This window comes from Mauremys reevesii, linkage group 4 (genome assembly GCF_016161935.1).
Source record: "Mauremys reevesii isolate NIE-2019 linkage group 4, ASM1616193v1, whole genome shotgun sequence".
In the NCBI taxonomy this organism is placed as follows: domain Eukaryota; kingdom Metazoa; phylum Chordata; order Testudines; family Geoemydidae; genus Mauremys; species Mauremys reevesii.
The window spans coordinates 116,165,541-116,176,627 of NC_052626.1; the positions used below are offsets into that span (position 1 = coordinate 116,165,541).

The 11,087-nt window shown below is 50.4% G+C and overlaps 1 long non-coding RNA gene across 1 annotated transcript; it reads right to left on the minus strand.

Moving 5' to 3' along the window:
- Nucleotides 1–1,184: 1,184 nt before the first annotated feature.
- On the minus strand, nucleotides 1,185–1,994 carry LOC120403864. The gene is made up of 3 exons (XR_005597763.1): nucleotides 1,958–1,994; nucleotides 1,710–1,782; nucleotides 1,185–1,325 (listed from the first exon to the last, which is right to left on the minus strand). It is a non-coding gene; the product is annotated as an uncharacterized LOC120403864 (long non-coding RNA).
- Nucleotides 1,995–11,087: the final 9,093 nt, after the last annotated feature.

Consider the following 11,087-nt stretch of genomic DNA (forward strand, 5'->3'; position numbering starts at 1 on the left):
CCTGCCTGCCTGTTATGTCTCTTGTGCCCCCTTCCTCCAGCACAGCACTCCACCATCTCTGTGCATCTACAGCAGAGAGAAAACATATGCACCAGCACCAGACACAATTTTCTACGCTCTGGGTCCTAGTGGTGCCCTGCCACAGTTTGGCACCTGCGGCAGCCACCTCAGTTCGCCTCATGGTAAGGCCAGCCCTGTCCTGTGGGCACGGAGAACCTAACTCCCATTGAGGTCAGCTAGGGAGGCTGGATGTGCACATTGCAGGAAATAGACGGTCTGGGCAGCATAATCCACTGAAAAAACTGCGACTTGCTAATTGCAACCCAGGCTCTCCCTGTGTGGCTCTTCGTCCTGCCTCTGTTGGCTGGAGCATGAGCAGAGCTTTCAGAGACAGCTGCTGCGGCTGTGGCCAGCCAGTGAAGCGTGTTTCCCATCGTCTCTCTTCTGGCTGTGGATGTTTGACTGCAGCAGCTCCGCAGAGGTCCCGTCTCTCTCTCTAAAGTCCATTCTCCTCTTGCTTTCATGGCGCTTCATGGACCATGGAGTAGCCTCAGAAAAACATCCCAGTTGTGGACACATGCACCAGCACCAATTCCCCAAGCCAAAGTCCCCTTTGCAATACAGGAACCAGCCTGGATTGTCTGGAGCGCAGGGTGTGGCCACGGTGACTGCAGACACTGCCCCTGCTGCACAGCGACTTCTGGGACCCTCTGGCCCATCAGCACTCGGCTCTCCCGCATTCTGCTGGCGGCTGAGATCTGTGGGAACAGAAACCCTTTGTAAGAGATGGAAAATCTCCTGCCAGGAACACTCTGTCAATGGCTGCCAGAGGATCCCTGTGAAACCCCAAATGTGCAGCCCTCGTATTCCCACAGGGAGATCTCAGCTCATTCACTTGTCACCCGTGGCCGCAGTCTCTGACAGAGGAATGCAGAGGTATTTTTGCCAATGGTCCCTTCTGCAGCGCCCATAATGGGAGGAGGTTTGGCCTTGTGATGTGAGGCCCGGGTCTGAGAATCAGGGCTCCTGGGTTCTGGGGCTCTGGAATGGGGTGTGGTCTAGTGGGTTGAGCTGGATTTGTTGACAGTGAGTGAGAGGGGCTTGTGCTGAAGGACCCTGGGTCAATCCCCATCAATTCCTGTGATGTCTACATGTGGTCATGATTTTACTTACCTCTCAATGTAGGTTATTTGGCCCATTCCTGGACACACGTGTTACATCTGCTGCTGGCCACCCCTGAGATGTAGGTCCTGACATGGCACATCAAGGTCAATCCAGCAGCTCCCATCCGGTCTTCACCTCCGCAATGGGCGGTGAGCTCTAACCTGACCAGAGAAAGACAGGGTGGTGTTCTTCAGGGAATCTGCTGGTGCTCCTGCATCCCCTGCTCCACCTCACACCCCAACACACTAAGGGTTTTCCTAAGATACCACTAATCTTGGATAAACAAAGCATCTGAGATGAGGTCAGTGTGGGTGGATTTACTGAGCAGACTGGTTCTAATGAAAGAACAGATTTCTCCCCTGCTCTAGGAGATTCCCATAGGAAAAGTCTCAGATGGTTGGGGTGGGGCAATGCAAACCCTCAGCCCCTTGAATGGCAGGAAATCAGGACTCGGGAGTTAAGGGGTGTCTCTGTCCTGCTGGAGGAGCAGATCTGGAGAGCAGGAAGAGCACTAGCGGCATTGTAGGAAAGCCAGTGACTTCTACCTGTGAAGGTGGCTGAAGCTTCTGGCAGACACTAGAGTCCCGGATCCTTACACCTCCTTTGGGGATCCTTTCCCTAGGAATAAAATAAGGACACCACACAGAGAATGACATTGGAATTCCAGGTCTGGGATTCAGGTAAAGGGATGATCTCAGCCAGGCTACGTACCAGGAACCCGATTTTTGCCCCAAGAGCCACAATTACCCAGATGAGGTTTTCTTCCCCATTTGCTTTCAGGTTATTTACTCACAGTATTCATTTGTCTGCTTTGCGGGTCTCCATTCTCTGCAGTTGTTCACTGGTTTTAGTAACAATCTTTCAGTTTTGATTCTCTTTCCTCTTCTTACAGTGTAGCATCTGCTTAGCAATTTTTAAAATAAAAATAAATTTAAACCAAAATCCTGATCTTACATTGAAGAGGAAGGTTTCTGAGAATTTGGCTGCAGAACTTTAGTGTCTGCATATTTCAGTCACTATTAATTATTCAGGTGCAGGTCTGATGCAATCTGCACACTCAAGAATGCCCATATGATGCACGGGGGACCCTTAGAATACCTGTTAAAAGAGAAGAAGAGAGTAGATTAAAGGTGGAAATCAACCAATGCATCAGCACATCTCTGCATCATTGAAGCACCAGGCATGGGGCAAAACAGGCTAAAAATCCCATGGTTCTTTCCCACTAGACAGACATCCAAAAGAAAAGGCTTTCAGACAATTATTTCCTTACGCTCTGGCGGGTGAAATTCAGCCCTGTGCAGCCAGCCAGGGCAAGGTCTGTGCATCACAGCGGGGTTAAGTGGCACTTCACTGACCAGGTGCTGGGAGACTTCGGTGGCACAGTTTTCCTCCTGCATTGGAACAGCTGGCTGGAATCCTGTGAGGTATAGAGCAGAGAGAGGTTAGGGCCACAATGTTCACCTCAGAGGCTGAGCTTCTACAGACTTTTGGGATGTTCCCATCTGAGGAGGAGGATTTTGGCCAGCCCCAGCTCAGAGCTTTCAGTCACTTCAACCAGTGATTCTCTGGCACAGTTGATCTAAAGCAGCTGAACTTTTCAGGCCTTGCCCCATCTCAACCCCCTCCCACCTCGCATTGCCCTCTAACAGCCCTCTCCCTTCTCTTGATCCCTGCCAAGCCCAAATACAGAGCCTAGCCCATGATCCTCCTCTCTTAGACCCTCTCCTCACACAACCCTCCCTACCTTTGAGAGGCTGATCCCTGTGCCTTTACCCAGCTCCTGGAGACATCATGGCTCCTCAGGACAACTGGGCAGTGGGTGGTTCCAACCTCTGTGTGGGGTGCGTGGTTTTCTGTCTAAGCATCACTGAGAGCCAGCCGTCTCGATTTCACAGGATGAGTGAAGTCTAGGCACTTCTTGAGGACTTCCAACCGCCCCATTTATCAATGGCTTCCACCTTATTTGCATTAATGGTAACATCTTCTGGGAGAGGATGTACCCCAAAACTCTGTGGAGAGTTGGCTGGAGCTTCCGCTTTTCCACTTCTGTGTTGAGACCATGCTGCTGAAACCTCTCCAGGTTCGGATGTGCTGCGTGTGATGCTCTGGGTTCTCCAAAAGAGACATATTTCACCCGAATAGATGACACTGTCCCCAAATACATCACTGATGAAGTGTTTCAAGGTCAGGGGACCCTTAGTTAGCTCAACTAGCATATGAGACCGTTAAAATGTCCATCGTCTGTTTTGAAATCTGTCTTCAATTTGTCTCTTGGCCAAACGAGGTTAGATTGGAAATCCTTGCAGATGAAGTTTGATGAAACCCTTTGCAGATTTCCTGTGAGCCAACAATTGTGGGATTCGCAGCAGAGGGTCATGGTTTCAAATGATCACTTTGTTCAGGAGCTGATTGTCTAAAGAGAGGCGTAGCAGAGTCCCACATTTCTTCTTCCCCAAAAGGGCCTGCTCTTAGGACCGGTTTTCATGACTGCACGCAGGGAGATCCACTAATTCTGGTCCCAACAATGCATAAATACAGGGAAAAGCAGCTTTCAACCAAGGTGGTAGGTCAATAGGGCAGTCATAGTCCCGGTGCAGAGTAACGAGTCCACATTTCTTTCCACGTTATCCATGTAATCTTGGTATTTATCAGGAACGCCACCATCAATCAAACCCTAACCCCTCCCCTTGACCCTCCCAAGCCCTACCCGTTGACCCCTTAGTCTCTCCCACCTGTCACCGGAAGTCCCGCCCCATGGGGGGGTTTAACTCCGGGGTCAAGGTGGCCACATGACTGGAAGCAAGGTGTGTCATGTGACCCCTCTAAGAACTCCTCCCACCACTCTCTACCAATCAGGATGGGTTTCATCCCAGAAGGACCACCCTGAGAGGAGATTTGACCAGTCAGGGTGAGTTCCGAGGTGGGGTGACCCATCCAGAAGTGGGTCGTGTGACCCCTCTAAGAACTCCTCCGACCGCCATCTACCAATTAGGATGGGTTTGACCTGATAGGACTGCCCTAAGAGGAGATTTTGACCAATCAGGGAGAATTACGGGGCAGGGTGACCCGTCCGGAAGTGGGCCGTATGACCCCACTAAGAACTCCTCCCAAGGCCCTCTGCCAATCAGAGTGCAGCACCATTACCCCTTAAGTCCCAGCGCCGGACAGATGAGGCCATTTCTTACCAAGGACACATGGTTTAGAAATCGTGGGAAGGCTGCTGAGAGGAAACCTGGACTCCTTCACCATCCCCGTGAGAACTTCAGACTGTCTTCATCCCAAGGGTCTTTGACTATCCACGGAGAAAGCGCTACATCAGCGACAGTGCCGAGGAGGAGGAGGAGGAGGGAGTGACCGAGGGGAGCCCTTCGGCCCAGCAATTGATGGATAAACCGGAACCAGAACCCCAAACCCAACTGCTTGTGAGACACCCCAATGAGCATGGTGACCTCTCTTTGTCCATCCACTTAGAGGTGGAATGCGATTGAGGCTGGGGGGAGTCACCGGTGGACAAGGTGAATGGTAAAGATGTCACACAGGTAAATGAATGATTAAGAAGCAATCGCTTCTTAGCAGATGAGAACCAGGAGTTGTGTAAATCTAAAAACAAACACTGTGGCGCTTACACTGTTTCTGTTCTGAAAATCTCTCAACAGCTCGACAATGCCTTTCTAGACAGCCTGGAAGCCCTGGACAGCATTGCATCAAGCAGGGAAGATGAACTGGGCCCACCTCGGTTTTGCTCAATGCCGATACAAATTGTTGAAGAGGACTCTGAGGATGATGGCCATGAGGGGTTTCGGAGGAGGCTTGGCATAGAACTAACTGAGCCAGTGCCACGTTGTGGCGTAAAAAGTCACGCAGACTATTATGCGCATTGCTATTTATGCTGCCCTTAAGCACTGCCTGAGGAAAAGCTTTGTGAAGATTGCGAGGGCCGTGTCATAGATGCGCCAGGCCAACAGCCCCACGACTGAGTGCCTTGGACTTCAGTGGATATAAACCACAAGCTCTGGGGCCTATGTGCTGAGCTGGGTTTGGAAAGCTGATTAAATACAGTGATTGCCAGAGGTTCTGCTGTGCAATGTCTGTGCCTAAGCCAAGAACATTTAGTGCAAGGGGGGACCGTGTTCAATGCTGTGCAGTTGAGTGGAGCCCCTGACTGTGTTTTAAAGAAAATAACCTGCTTACAGCTGGAGTGGAAAACTTGGAGGCACCTTCTGGGTCATTTTCTTTAAAACACAGTCAGGGCTCCACTCACTCACTGCACAGCATTTCTCCAGTTATGGCAATCATGTGAACAAGGACCCACAAATTGTGGGGTTTTGCTATAAAACCTGTTGAAAAATCTCTATTCAGGGTAAGCCAATTTGCTGGTCCGCCCGGCATGCTCGTAATAAAGGGGCCTCGTGTGATTCTGATCCAAACACAGCGGGGTCATTTATCCACGACACGGCGTGATATTGGCCGTCTAGTCTGCACAAAAGTTACAGATTCCTGCTTAAGGAAAAGACTATTTGTAAGGAATCTAAAAGGATTCAGCTAGAGAATGGTGAGGGGACAAACATGCGATAGAAAACTTGGTAGCTGTAAAATTTAAAATAAACCCTATTGAAAAGGGCTTTGTGACTATCTGTGTTTCTGTTCAAAGGCCTTTGGCCCTTAAATGAGCTAAAAGTGTTAATGAAGCATCTTGGCTTGGTTTCAAGGAGCTGTATGTCTTTTAAATAAAAAATCAATTGTTTGTGAGAAGCTAGCGCTTGTGGGTTTTGAGTGTAAAAGTGACCCATTTACAGCAAAAAGCTGAAATGTATGTTGTGGGTGGGGGGAAAATCCTAAGAAATGTGCTTACAGTAAAACAAGCAGGCTGATCAGACCTGTGTTTGAGTACAATACAGTTGACTTATCCTGTTGAACTGAGTGGGTTTAACCCCCCCCCTCACTGAATAGCCAGGGTGACTGCGATTACTTACCCTTGTTGCCATAGGGTTAAATTTGATGGGGGTGGGTGGGGGTGGATGGTGAGTTCTGATTAATATGAAATGAAATAAAACCTCAGGAATTCGCAGATGCTATTGGACAGTTTCAATATAACTGCTGGAGTTGGCAGAACTCAATTAGATAGTTTCAATATGACCCCAGGAGTTGGTGGAACACTATTGGACAGATTAAATATGGCCCTGGAGTTGGTCGAATGCTCTGGGTCATTCTTTCTAGTAAACACCCCCACCCCAAACTTTAAGCATGAAAGAAACGTGTTTAAAAAAAAAAACCCAAGCCCCAAGACATTCATTGATATCTGCAAAGGGTCCCCAGCTTGAAATGGGGACTGTTCAATACTCTAAGAAGGCCCATAGAATCATTTATTTTAACTTACAGAAAAAGGAAAAAGAAAAAAAGCCCTGTTGTGCAGACAGCTTGGTTCCCCCACCCCAGATCACCACAGGGGGTGCTGCGGGAGGGGTGCCTAAAGTCCTTAAGGATCTATTAGTTCAGAGCCGTGGGGATTAAATTAACCTGCTAGCTACTATGCTGAAGTCTGTTTGAACAATGGGCTAAGATGGTATAAAAACCTCTGGTCTGTTGGAGACTGTCCTTTTCAACAGAAACTTTCTTGGAAGGCTGCTGGACGGCAGACAGAGGTAGGGCTGGCTGGCTTGAACTCTGAAACTATACATTGTATAATGCCACTCTTGTACAATACTCAGGCTGTCTTAGGAAAATCATGGTGCCTATCTTCATTGCAGCATGATCTGCTTAGCATGGACCCAGAACATTAAGCTGCAGTTCACCACCAGGCCAAGGTAAAAACCATTTTAACTATAGTTGTGCTTAATACTGTTTTAAAAATCTTTAAGTATTGCACAGTTTGTATAGGGATTTGGTGGTAATAGTAACTAACATTTTTGCTTGTTCTTTAACCTGAAGGCCCAAACACACATGGGAACAGGACAAGCATGTGCCTGCAACACATGATCCCTTAGTGAAAGGGAACATTTTGCAACTGACTTTTAAATGTATGGGGGTGGGGTTATTGAAAAGTATATGGAGGCAAACTTGGTTTAGTGTGTTTCTAAAGCTGCTAATTTGTGTGTGAGAGGGGTCTGGGCAAGGCATAGGTGTAGGGTTTTAAAAGTACTTGGTTTGTTTCAAAGCAACAGGGTTTTCCTGTGCAAAATGTGGTTTAAAATGGATTTTAAAAGCAGTTTGGTTTTATTCTGCAAAATGAGATGTATTTTAAAAAATGTTGGAGGTTTTGTTGTTTGTTTGTTTGTTTGTTGTTTTTGGTTTATGTTTTAAGTGGTAGAAATAAACTCAAAACTGGTGTTTCTCGTACAGCCTGAACTGGATGATTTGTTTTAAAGCTGTGACTTTTAAACAGAAAAACACCTAATGAATATTTAGTTTTAAGTTTACAAGACGGTTCCATGTGTTTTATAATAATGCTGTTTGCTCCACAGTACGGTGAAAACATGAGAGATCCTTAGAGCAGAGGAAAACAAGCTCAGAAGAAAAGGAACAGAGACAGCTGAATGGAAAATTCACCAGCATCAGTGACTGATGGATGGAAGAAGCCCAGTAAATATATTTTGCTTATTGGTTGGGTTGTTCTGTGAGGTTTTGTATTTGAAGTGAATACATAGGTGTGGGTGAGAAAGATGGTAAAGTTCAGTTTTGTAAAATGGTTCCCCCACCCCACATAGGCACGGGCAACTTTTCTGACAACGCTTAGTCTGCTCTACAAGGACACCTCCTCCAGAACCGCCAAAGAACCAGGAATCTGCTTTGAGACTTTTAACAACGCAAAACAGCACAAGAGTGCAGCTGAAGCATCCAGGCAGTCCAAATCTCATATCAGCAAACCCAAGGGCAAAACAAGACTCTGGTAAACAACAACCACAACTCCAGTTCCTCAGCGGCCACTGCCACAGCAAACCCTGAGAAAACACCCACATTCACAAACCCGGGCATGCGTTCGAGGACTCTGAGCGTGCGCAGAACCACACACATTCACAAACCCGGGCATGCGCTCTAGGGGTTGTGAATAAAACACCAAGGACTGACAAATCATTCTCCCAAAACCATAAGCTCGTCACGCTCCCTATATTCTAGTATTTGGGAACAGTTTGATTGTTCATTCAGAAAACTGATGGGCGCTGTATCCCCAGAGGGCAGGGGCTAAAGCGGCATTCTAAAGAGAGTTGGGAAAAATCTGGCGCTTCGCTCAGAACACTGGTGACCTCTGTATCCTCAGGGGCCTAACGACCGACCACAACTCACTTACTGGATGCTGAAACGAGTCTGTTCTTCAAAGAACCGACTGGGCCGAATACTAAAAGGCTAAACCTTACAGCGCCGAGCTTTAAAGGTGCCTAATGTACGTGAAGCCGAGCGACGAGAAAGTGAAAATCAGTCTGTTTCTACCAGAACAGGGACAGAATGTAAGTGCAACCCCCCAGAAACACCAAAGAGCTCAGAGTCTGTTGCTCAGCAGGTGCTGGATAACGTGAAGAAGTGTTGTATGAAAAATGCATTCGTACTGCTAATGAATCTGGGCCAGGCTAGAAATCTCTCTTCATGGAGCGATCAGGGGGCTTTTGTGTACAAAGGCTCTGTGGTTAATGGTTCTAAAATGCTCGACTTAGTCCGGGCCGTGACCCAGGCGCTCAGTTCCTAGCAGACATGGACCTTAAAGATGGGATGTGTTTAGGAATGTCATGGCGGAGCAGGCGTACCACCTTCTGTCATGGGCACTGCGGCCAGGAGAGCTCTATGGGCGTCTCACGACCTTAACCGTCACTTAATCCAGAGGTGAAAGTAAGCTGGTGCGGGCCAGTGCGGAGTACCAGCCAGAGCCAGTGCGCCGTGCGGACCGCACCGGCTTCCTCGGCGGGATTTAAAGGGCTCAGAGCTCTGGCAGCTGTAGAGAGTCCAGAGCCCTTTAAATTCCCCTTGCAGCTCCAGCAGCTGGGTTGGGGCTGGGATTTAAAGGGCTCACAGCAGGGGGGAAAGTAACTTCCAGGACTTACCGGTACTGCCAGTATCCTGAGGGGGCGTGGCCTCAACCAGAAGAGATTTAAAGATCCTGGGGCATCGGCTGTGGCTGGGAGCTCCAGGGTCTTTAAATTAACCCTGGGCTCAGGGGCAAATTAAAGGGCCCAGGGCTCAGGCCGCCGCGGAGCCCAGGCCCTTTAGATTCCCCGCAGCTCCGGCAGCCGGATTCAGGTGTAGATTTAAAGGGCCCAGAGCTCCCACGGCTGCGGGGAGCACCGAGCCCTTTAAATCTGGCGCCAGCCCGGCTGCCAGAGCTGCGGGGGGAAATTAAAGGGCTCTGGGCTCCCTGCAGCCGCCAAAGCTCTGAGCTATTCAAATCCCTGCTGGGGAAGCCGGTGCAGTCCGGCACGGCATATTGGCTCTTCCTGGTGCGCCGTACTGGTCCGTAATGGCTTATCTTCATCTCTGCTTCAGAGAACCCACGGCTGCGGGGAGCCCAGAGCCCTTTAATTTCCCCCTGCAGATCTGGCAGTCGGGCTGGGGCCAGGATTTAAAGGGCTCAGAGATCCCGTGCCTGCGGGAATCCCAGAGACCTTTAAATACCCCCTGCAGCTCTGGAAGCCAGGCTGGGGCTGCGAATTAAAGGGCTCAGAGCTCCCGTGGCTACAGGGAGCCCAGAGCCTTTTAAATTCCCCCGCAGCTCTGGCAACCGGGTTCGGGTGTGGATTTAAAGGGCCCGGAGCTCCCACGGCTGCAGGGAGCCAGAGGGTTGCCGGGCTGGGGCCGGGATTTGAAGGGCCCAGAGCTCCTGCCACTGCAGGGAGCACCGAGCTTTTTAATTTGCAGCCCCAGCCCGGCTGCGGGCTGCGGTGGGAGGAGGAGGGATTTAAAGGGCTCTGGGCTCCCTGCAGCCGCCGGAGCTCTGAGCCTGTTAAATCCCCGCGGAGGAAGCCGGTGCGGTCCGGCTCAGTGTACTGGCTCTTGCTGCTATGCTGTACTGGCCCATACCGGCTTACTTTCATCTCTGGATCAGAACTCCTATGGCTGCGGGGAGCCCAGAGCCCTTTAAATTCCCCCGGCAGCGCCAGGAGCTGGGCTGGGGCCGGGACTGAAAGGGCGCAGAGCTCCGGCAGTTGCTGAGAACCCAGAGCCCATTAAATCCCCTGCCCCGCAGCTCCAGCAGCTGGGCTGGGGCCGGGATTTAATGGGCTCAGCGCTCCCCGTGGCTGCATAGACCCCAGAGCCCTTTAATTCCCCTCCATGCAGCTCCAGCAGCTGGGTTGGGGCTGGGATTTAAAGGGCTCACAGCAGGGGGGAAAGTAACTTCCAGGACTTACCAGTACTGTCGGAATCCTGAGGGGGCGTGGCCTCAACCGGAAGAGGCCTCCAGCAGTACTGTGAGAAGAATCACTCCCCCTGCTAACCACAAGGGCCTCTCACAATTTAAAGGTCCTGGTGCATCGGCTATGGCTGGGAGCCCCAGGGTCTTTAAATTAACCCTGGGCTCAGGGGCAAATTAAAGGGCCAAGGGCTCAGGCCGCGCGGAGCCCTGAGCCCTTTAGATTCCCCGCGGCGGATTGGGTGTGGATTTGAAGGGCCCGGGCTCCCATGGCTGCGGGAGCACCGAGCCCTTTAAATCTGGCCCCAGCGCGACTGCCGGGCTGCGGGGAAAATTAAAGGGCTCTGGGCTCCTACAGCCGCCAAAGCTCTGAGGCGTTCAAATCCCGGCTCAGGAAGCCGGTGCGGTCCGGCACGGCATATTGGCTCTTACTGCTATGCTGTACTGGACCGTAATGGCTTATTTTCATCTCTGCTTCAGAGGTTCCACGGATGCGAGAGCCCAGAGCCCTTTAATTTTCCCCGCAGCTCCGGCAGTCGGGCTGGGGCCAGGATTTAAAGGGCTCGGAGATCCCGCAGCTGCCAGAATC